Here is a 10,199-nt window from a genome sequence, read left to right on the forward strand (position 1 = left end):
AAATTTAACACAGTGATTTTTTGGTGTGTAGATTATTTCTAAAACTTTTGCATTTATTGTGCAATATTGCATTTTGCATAAAACTACTTCTCCAAAATGATTTAGTGGTAAATTAACTGGTAGGTAATCATTTATTTCCTGGGACATATTTTGCCATGGCTCACATCAATCTGAGAGTCACTAATACATATTTATTCATTCAATGTTATATGGAGAATTACATATATGTAGCATAGACCAATGCCACACACCACAGCATGTGTATCCCCTGATGGGTCTTTAAAATACATAACATTCAACAAGAAAATACATACAAAACAGTACAAAACACATACATTGATTCAATCAAATTACGATAAATCTCAGTACTACATTCATTCATGACTACATGAATGATCCTTCCTTATAAAAGGTTCCACATGTTGATCTCCTGAACAGACAAAGGTGTCTGTCCAAAGGAGGATTCACGAAAAAGGCACCTTACAGCTCCCCACAGATGCCAGAAACCCTAAAAAGGTACCAGCATGTCACTGAGCACCTTGGTAGCCTGGTTATTCCTGTTTTGATGAAGGATTAATATTTGCAAATTAAATAAACATATTTAGTTTCTTAACAACATGTCAGTGGTGGGATCTTATTGGCTTCCTAAGTTACACAAGAAATGAAATGTCCATGTTACAATAAAAGGGTGAGTAAAATTAGCTTCAAGTGTATAAGCCTTGTTAAACTGGGTACACTACCTGCCACTATGCTGTATATTGTTCACACCCACACAAATAAGACCACAGAAGGCGCCAGCTCCTCAGCTGGAGGCTAATAGGTAGGCATTATTTACTGTAATGTTAGGTCACACAACACCTGACATCCCTGCTGAGGTCAACTCTGGATTTGTGCCCGTATAGTACGTATGAAAAGAAAAAGTGTCATTAATAATGATTGATAACACACAGAGAGTGTGGGTAAAAGGTTTGAGGGATGGACAGATGGACAAACAGGAAGTTGTAATGGATGGTAAATGTGACACAGAATCAAATACAGTAAAATACAAATAATAGTATAACAGTATAAGTCAAAAGCAATATGTTACAAAAGTCACTGTTACAAGGTGAGCATTAGTCTTTTGGGGGGGGGGGGGTGGTGGATATTGACAAATTGCATATTATTACTCCAACTATATATTGTATGTGAGCTATGTACGGCTGATTACTGCAACAAATTATTTTATTATTATTATTATTACACGATCAAGTTGAAGGATATTGGAATCATGGTAAATATTGCATCAAATACATTATATTTCAATGATACAGTAATGTGGTTTAAAGAGGTGTATTGGATCAATACATAACTGAATACTAATGCTCACACTGCTGAGACTCATTTAGTCCTGTCTGATCACATTGACCTTGTGGCTTTGATGTTTTATCGCTGTATCGATCAAACCTTTATAGTCAGATCATTCACAGTGGTGCATTTTTATTATTGACTAAGAGTGTATTTGTCTTCTAAGTGCGTGAATACCATGAAGCAAGTTGAAGAGCTTTTTGGCAACAGTTAACTTGTTTTCATGATTTAAAGTGCTAATTTCATTGGCTGTGCTTCACACAGACCTCGTCTGTTTCTTTGCCCAGGCCTCTAGTGGAGATAAGTGGTACTGTAACTGACCCTGCTTACATCTAACATTATATGTTTCATCTGAATATACAGTGTGACATTTTATAAATAGTTTAAATGCCTTAGATTGATGTTGAAGTGACACAAATACATATCTGAATATAAGATTAAAAGCACATGAAAAACTACTGCTGCTGACTGTTTCACCATTTTAAAAGATTTTCCAGCCAGTGGCTCATTAAAGTAATACAATCTCACTGACTGTTTGAAACATCCCTTCCATCCTGATATGGCTTCATCCCTCTGGAGGGCGCCAAAGACTTAAGTTTGACTCTGACAGAATGACAAGAATGAATTTGACTTACGGTAAGACCCTCACAGTGAAATACATTGGGCTTGGAAGTCATTTTAAATTAATAATTAATAATTCACAAGAATCAAAGAATCAAAATAAGTCAGAAAAATATGTTTTGAGGTGGAAGATGTGTTGCTTTCTTATTTTTAAATTCTGGTGAAATAATAGAAAGATAAATTGAGGAAATGAAATAAAGAGACTGTGGTGGAAGCTTTTTTTTTTGGACAAATACAGCACAAACCACATCCCTTTATGTGGGGCAGAGATGGTCTGCAGCAGCTGCCTCCTGATGGTTTCAGTTATTTCTTTGCGCAGGATTTATTGGTGTGATGAATGGTTGCTGTGATAGATTTGTGCACCTACAGTAATGGAGTGGGCAGTGACCCATGTAATGCCACAGGAAGCAATAGCTTTAAGGAAAGTTCTAGTATTTTTAAAATGAATTAAACGTCGCAGTAGAATTTAATTCTGTGATTGACTTGTTAGGCTGTCAGCCACTGTTAAAAAAGTGTTGCTTTGAATGGATTTGAAACCATATTTGAAATTACTTGTATGCAATTTGGTTTTAGTGTCCCATCACTTAACCTTGTACGAACTAACACAATAGTCCTGTAACTGCTTTATAAAAAACAGACAGAAAATCGTATTGACAAATTTAAAAGCACTGATTATTTGTAGTTCAGGTGTGTGATGCTCAGAAGATATTTTGGAAAAGGTTGACTTAATTCTCTCATGTTACTTTAAGGACACTTATGCCTCTATTGTAAGTTTCTGTTTCTCTTTGGCTGCGTATAAAACTGTCAAATGCCAACACAGGATTGAAAATGTGTGTATATAAAGTCAATTGTAAATTGTTGAGGTTAGCCTAAATTAGATTAATGGCACCTTGTGGAGTTTTTTTCTAAACAAACAAAAGTTGTGTTGACATTAATGTTACTTACCCAAATGCACTGTGTGTATCCTTGGAGTCTAACAACCGTGTTCAACGTATTTCCTTCCTCATAAAACATTTGCAAAACCAATTTTTTTTAAACATTTTAAATCCTCCCGTTTGCATCCATGTTTAGTAGCTTGCAGTCTTCTTCTTTAATGCCTTTGTTGGAGCATTACTGTGTTATTTGGTGTGTTACTGCCACCTGTAGATCAAAAACACCATAAGTTACCTTTAATACAATAAGGTTAATAAAATGGAATCTAGTGCCATTGATTAATAAAGGTTTAAGGTTTATTTTTATTAGTTACACCTGTGATTTGAAATTCTGCATAAGGAGGAGGCAGGTTGGAGTTGTGGATGTGCTAAACAAACAGGACTGTCACCCAGGAGACTGGAGTTTGTGTCCTTTTACGTAAGTAAATGGCAAGTTTTTTTTTAACTTTACGGAACAAACGGTGCTAGGTCATGTTCTGCGTCATGTTGTCCAAGCAGTAGTAAAATAGCATCTGATTTGAATCCAAACCACAATCTTCTTCTAAACTTAACTAGACCTGCCTAAACCTAATCAAACTGTGACTGTTGTACACAGTTAATGATATGTTTAAAACTATGACCTATATCAGTGAGGTTTGGGGGACTTCTTGAGTGTGAGTCAAGGATGAGACACTTAACTGTGAAAAATCTACACCCACAAGACAAAGTGTGTGTGTGTGTGTGTGTGTGTGTGTGTGTGTGTGTGTGTGTGTGTGTGTGTGTGTGTGTGTGTGTGTGTGTGTGTGTGTGTGTGTGCGTGTGTTGGTACACGACTTCCTGAACCCCAACCCTCCTGAGGGGTGACTTCCTGACCCATTAACCCGCAGTCCTGTCTGGGTTCCTCTCTCTGTTTTTCTACTGTCACCACTCTGATGATCCTCTAAGGTCCATGTTGGTACACACAGCCTTCGTTGCCGTTATACTTGCACACACAAAGTTTTTCTAATAGGACATCCTCTGAGGAAGCTGTGCAACAATGCAGCTACACAATGCAGCTACAAGTTAGACCAGAGGGACTGTTGGCGGTAACACGGTCTGATGTTCTCCGCGGGGTTTCGGAGGCGCTGACGAGGAAACACCTACAAAACAAAGGACCTTGTCTGCGACAAGACCTCAAATACAAGGAACAATATGTATGACATAATTACAAAGCTTACTGATATCCACGTTAGTGGCTCTAAATTTACTGAGCGCTCCAAATCTTTCAATGCTGATCGAAGACATCATCACAGCGTTATTATTATTTGAAGAATTTATTTGTATAGAATTATATTGTGTGGTTATATAAAAAGAGGTCACAAATGCCTTAAGGACACAGGGAAGTGTGCACTGCCTACCTAGGTGGCTCAGACACATCTCACTCACTTCTTTTTTGAAAATGGCAAATAAATACATAAATGCACCTCAAATGAGGTAGTGTACGGTGTTTTGTTTTTTTAGAGAAGTTAATGGCTATTCCTAGGGTTAGTTTCGGTAGAGTATTCAATACTGTTGTATTAAGCAGACAATACAAGGGCAGATAGCAACTTTGTAACAAGCTTTAAGTCAGTTTTCACATTTAGCAACTTTTAAAAACATTGGTAGGAAAGTGAATCGGCTGAAATAACATCTGTTGGCAGGAGTTTATGAAATACACTCTTGCAGCAAGTTATTTTGAATAAAGAAGTACATTTGAGCTTCTTGTTTTTTTGTGGCTGTTTGAGGTCAAACAAAATCCTTCAAGACATTACAGATAACGCTGTTCTATGTATGACCTTTCCCTCCCTTAATACATCACAAGAAGCTCACCGCAGGTACTACTGCATCTTTCTCAGCTGCAGCTACAGTTTGTCAGCTGACCTTTATTTGACAGGACAGCTTAGACATGAAAGGGAAAAGAGAGGGGGAATGACATGCAGCAAAGTGCTGCAGGTCAGAACTGAACCCGCGGCTGCTGCGGTGAGGACTGAGCCTCTGTATATGGGCACGCGCTACCAGGTGAGCTATCCAGGTGAGCTATCCAGGCGCCACCTCTCAGTCTTTTGTTTGTATGCACCAGTCGATCACTCTGACTCCGAGACAATCCTATAGTCGTCACTGGCTGACTGTAGTAAAGTGTGTGAGTGTATGTGTGTGTGTGTGTGTGTGTGTGTGTGTGTGTGTGTGTGTGTGTGTGCTCTGAGACGCCCAGAGTCATATGGTCTTAATGAAATATGTATACAGTTTGGGAAAAGGGATACACGGCTGGAAGGTTTTACTATACAAAGCATTTTCACCTGTAAAGTCAAGTCCTTGTTAAATGTGTCTAAATTGTGACACAGCCCTCAGCACATATGATACAATACATCTACAAGGAAACATCACAATAAAGTGAATATCTCCAGGAGGACTGATTCTGCTTTTCTGGTTTATTCATATCTATTTTTAACAATGATGTGATGGAGCCACAATAACTGACAATTCTGTGTGAGGTATTGTTCCCTTTCAGGGAACTAGGCTGAATGTTATCGCATGGCTAAAACTGGAATTTCAAATAATACAATTGGACATTTTGATCCTCCTTGTGTGCACATCTTGCTGGAAACAACACACACTCACAAACCACTAAAGTGCAGCTGAGGACCTCAGGGAAACACTTGATTATCAGGTAAAAGAGTGTGCAGTGATTTAAAGTGACTATACAGGTATGTAACTTTTACACGTTTCTGATTCTGAAACTGTGTAATGTTCCATCTGATGATCATAAATGACCTCTAACAGGAAACGAGACTTACAGTGAAAATAACGCTATTTTTCTATAGTTTTTATTAATGTCTGTGCCCGGGTCCGATTTTTCACGCGAAGTCACAAAATGATTTACGGCAGGTAGACGGTGCTACTGAGCACACATTCTGACGGGTCACAGTTTTCGGTGTAACACCAAAAAAGCCTGTGTTATTGTATGCAGCCAGGTAAAGGGTAGCAGGAGATTTCTTTATATAGGCCTAATTGTATTTTAATTTTATTTTAGAAGTTATCTGCTGTAGTTATGGCTGATACTGGGGCAGGGCCATCATAGAAAAAAGGAAATTAAATGAAGAACAACTGGGATTGTAAATGATTCAAAAACGTCCCCAAATTGTCCGTCAGGTATGTAATATGTCTATTTCATTCATAAAATAACTTTAGATTGCACGATGTGGTTGTATGCCAGTAGCTTAGATTAAATTACGTCCCCCTTCCATTTAGCGCGGATGTTTTTTTACTTTTAGTCCGTGTTTGTGTTGGCCTATTGTCTTTTTGTCCCCCTGTACTTGTGTGAAGTGTCCTTGGGTTTCATAAAATGCGCTATATAAATCTAAGTTATTATTATTATTACGTTGGTTGCTACAACAAACTCTTAATGCTTTGGCTTGTGACACAGTGACAGTGATAGCCGGTTTAGCTCATGATACATCCAAAGTAGGCTAAGTTTGTATGCAACACTTGAAATGCAACAAAGCATCTGTAACGTATTCTCTTATTATAACTGTAATAGAGCACCGTAAAGAAAAGACCTTTAGGACAGCAGGTGTGGTAAAAACACTAAAGCTTTTGTCCAAAGCGGCCACTAGAATCAACACAAACTGAAAGTTACAAATAGCCACTTTAAATATTTGTTTACACAACATTATTTAAGTTCATACAAGCTGGACTTACTTTTCTCAATCACTAAATCATAGCCCTAAACTGTTTTTATTTGTTTACTCATCCGTTTTTTCACTAAAAGCTGTGTGATGTATAAAACTCCATAAATGAAGTATTTAATATAATTCGTTTAAAAACTTTTGATAATCAGAGTTTGAAGAGATAAACAAAAGAAATGATGGTGTTATGTGGATTAGCACATTTTTCTCTCTTACTTTTAGAGTCAATGAGTTACAAATACCACAAATTATTTTACAAAGCTGTTCTCGCCATATGTAACCAATGTCCTGTAGTCAGTATGGTCACGTCTTCAGTTAGTTTTTTAGAGAAACATCCTGCATCAGCTGCAGCAAATGTGGCTAGAGAAACCAAACCACATGACCTTAGTGTTTCTCTCTTGTTTGTAAAGGTTATTTATATGTCAGCAGCAACAACAGAGCCAACTAATCAATGTTCAACTTTAACATCTGTAGATATGTGAGGTACACATACTGGCAAGCCTGCATCTGGCATGTGCATTCATCACCTGTAGGAGTTTAGCCTAATGCACACCTACATTTAGTAATCAGGCCAGCTATAATGGTTTCCTGTACACTTACTATGCATCTTATTGTAGTAATTTCCTAGCTGAAGAGCAATTATTATTGATTCAACCGGAAGGAAGCAAACAGTAAGCAAACAGATGACAAAGAATCTTTAACTCTCTTGAGAAGTCAGCCTAAATCATACAAAAAATATGATTGATCTGAAATAAGAAAAATATGTGTTATTCTGAGTTTATTCTGCAGACATAGAAAAATGAAAATATTGCATAATGTCGTTCAACAACACCTGCCATGCTATTGCAACACCTGAGTGTCCAGTGGGCATTAGTGGAGAAACAGGACATTGATCTAACAGAACATCTACTTTAGATAATCTTATTATATAAAACTAAGTTGTGGGGAAAAGCAACTGAATGAAAGATCAATGAATATAATTCATGTAAGATGTGATATTTGGAGTCATACAGTATGAACTTTGCCCTCTGCTGCAGACTCCAGACTCCTCTCTAGTTAACGACGACCTAATAGCCATCCATTCAGCGGTAGGTCAGGCAATGACCAATGACTGCTGGACTGTACATCAATACAACAAGGACTGAGTACTACAGGCCTAATGGGCATGAGAGACAAAAGCCAGACCTCATGGTAAATGGACTATTACTGCACACTCACATTAACTGTCTGGAAGGCCAATGCAATTGCACTCAACAAAAAGGAAACGGTTTTGCTTGCAACCTAATGCAGTTGTGTTGTATTAGTCTGACTGACAACTTATCAGGGCCAACAAAAGTCTCAACATAAGCTCAAGACAGTCTCAGAATAAATACCAGGAACTGTGTTTACAACAGGAAGCACTGCTGAGAAAAGTCTCAAAATCTATCTGACGCTGAAGGGACCAATCAAATTTTACTTTTGGTCTAAGTACAACTGTAAGATATACCCATTAGTTCCCAAGAAAGCTGACAGTGGCACAACATACGCAGAAAGCGTCCTCATCATCAGACAGTATTCAATGAGATAGCCCACTACCCTATAGGTGCATTATTACAAAACAGAAAGGAAAATCTCATGCAAACAACCCAGAAACCCCAAATTAGTTTTTTTTTAAAGGCTTAACTGAGCTTATCGCATAAATAACTAATTATTTGGCATTAATAAAGTTACTGTATAAACATTTATAAAGGGTGCCTTAAGACAGTACCAGAAGAAACACTCATTTCAAGATGCTATCACAGTAAAAAGCAACACATGGCAAGCTTAAATGTTGTTGGTTTTGATGGTACTATATTAAACTATATTTCTGATATTTAGTTGCCATGTATGTAGAGGTAAGGAAATATTATGTGTGCTAACATGCAGCAGAGCAGGCAGTCACCTTGGCTGGGAACCATGCAATTATCACGGAAGCTTCAAAATGAGTCTACTACAGAAACACTGTGGCTTCTGGTTTTTTTCCAGGTCCAGTGTTAAGTGATTTCAGTCCATTAAATTGATGCTCGTACGATAATGTCAGCCAGTTTGACACTAGATAGTCTGTTGAGGAGCCAATGTAGTATTATTGAAGTCAGACCTATTGGCAGAACTGAAATAAAACCATCCGGTTAATCTCTCGACTGGAAACAAATGAAATGGAAAGTTTAAAGCTATGCACTTAATGGTGAAAGAACTAGAGGTAAGAGTGCTAAATATCCCTGCAGCAAAAGGAAGTGACAGAACTAAAGACCTATTTCTGTTTGTGTGGCCTTCTTAAATTGGCAGATCCTAGACTAAACTGTGCCACAGCTGAAATTATGCCTCAGTAACGTCTCCGAGGCCTTGTTCTGTTAAGTTGCATGCAAGAGACCGCCGTGCCTAGAAATACTGCTGCCACAAAGCCACAGGGCAGGAGGGGACTGTCCGCCTCAGATTTGTAGCCCAGACTCATGGGGTGTGTTTTTGCCTCAAAATGGCGAGGGTGAAATTAAAGGCAGGGTTTTCATGTAATTGCACATGGATGTGCCCACTGCCCACGGCTTTGACCCCAGCTCTTGCACTCTAATGAAGGGTTGAGAGCTTGAACAAGGCAAACCCTGGCAAAGTAATGGCTACAGTGATGCCGGCCAAATAGATTTTGTAATGTGCTTATAGTACTAAAGCACAGGGTCCTCATCTTTATTCCATCCGGCCATTCTCATTTAACCATTAGATCTCTTCTTTAAATGAGAGGCTATTATGCTACCAGTCACATATACTGCATAGTAATCTATTATGAATGTTCTCAGAATACTGTATACATGTAGGCATTTGCAAGTGCTCACTGCTTTATAATAAATAATAAATGGATATGCTCATCTCCTGATTCAAGGGAAGTTCGTTAAATGCTTTATATTTATGACTATATCTACAGACAGCAAGATCCTGTACACAGATATATTTCTATGTCAAATATCTCATATTCTATTTTATTTTAGCCGAAATCAAACAATGTCCAGCAATGGAAAGTAACTAAGTAAAGTTACTTAAGTGCTGTACTTTCAGGTACTTGTACTTTAATTAAGTATTTGAGGCAAATATTGTACTTTTTACTGTATTTACTTGACAGCTGTGAATTTTGGTTACTTTGCAGACTAAGATATGAATACTTCTTCCAGCCACTGACAATGTCACACATAAACTGTATACTGTAAGGTCCAGGGCAGGCTGTAGCTGAACAGTGGAAACTTTCCCTGAGGAATGGTTTTACCAGCTGTGAGGCCAACTATTCTAAGGGAAGGAAGGCTTTATTGTACAACAGCCTACTTTCAAATGAGGGGTTGCAGCTTGTAGGTTTATACTTAAATAATATAGCATTATAATAGTAGGAAATCACACATATGGTGCATTGATGATTTAGGGGAGACGTTCAGCTCCTAATGGCAGCTGCAGTATAGACAGCTTTAATTACTGTCCTGCTGACAAAGATGACAGGAAAATTCAGCTTCACTTAAACCAAAGAAGTGGTTGCTTATAAAGTAGTGAGGGTGGTCCTGCAAAAGTGAAAACCCTCCACCCATGCTCTTCTTCAGTAGTCTATGAATACACATAGACATAGACT

The sequence above is a fragment of the Sander lucioperca genome, chromosome 14 (assembly GCF_008315115.2).
Source record: "Sander lucioperca isolate FBNREF2018 chromosome 14, SLUC_FBN_1.2, whole genome shotgun sequence".
Lineage (NCBI taxonomy): Eukaryota > Metazoa > Chordata > Actinopteri > Perciformes > Percidae > Sander > Sander lucioperca.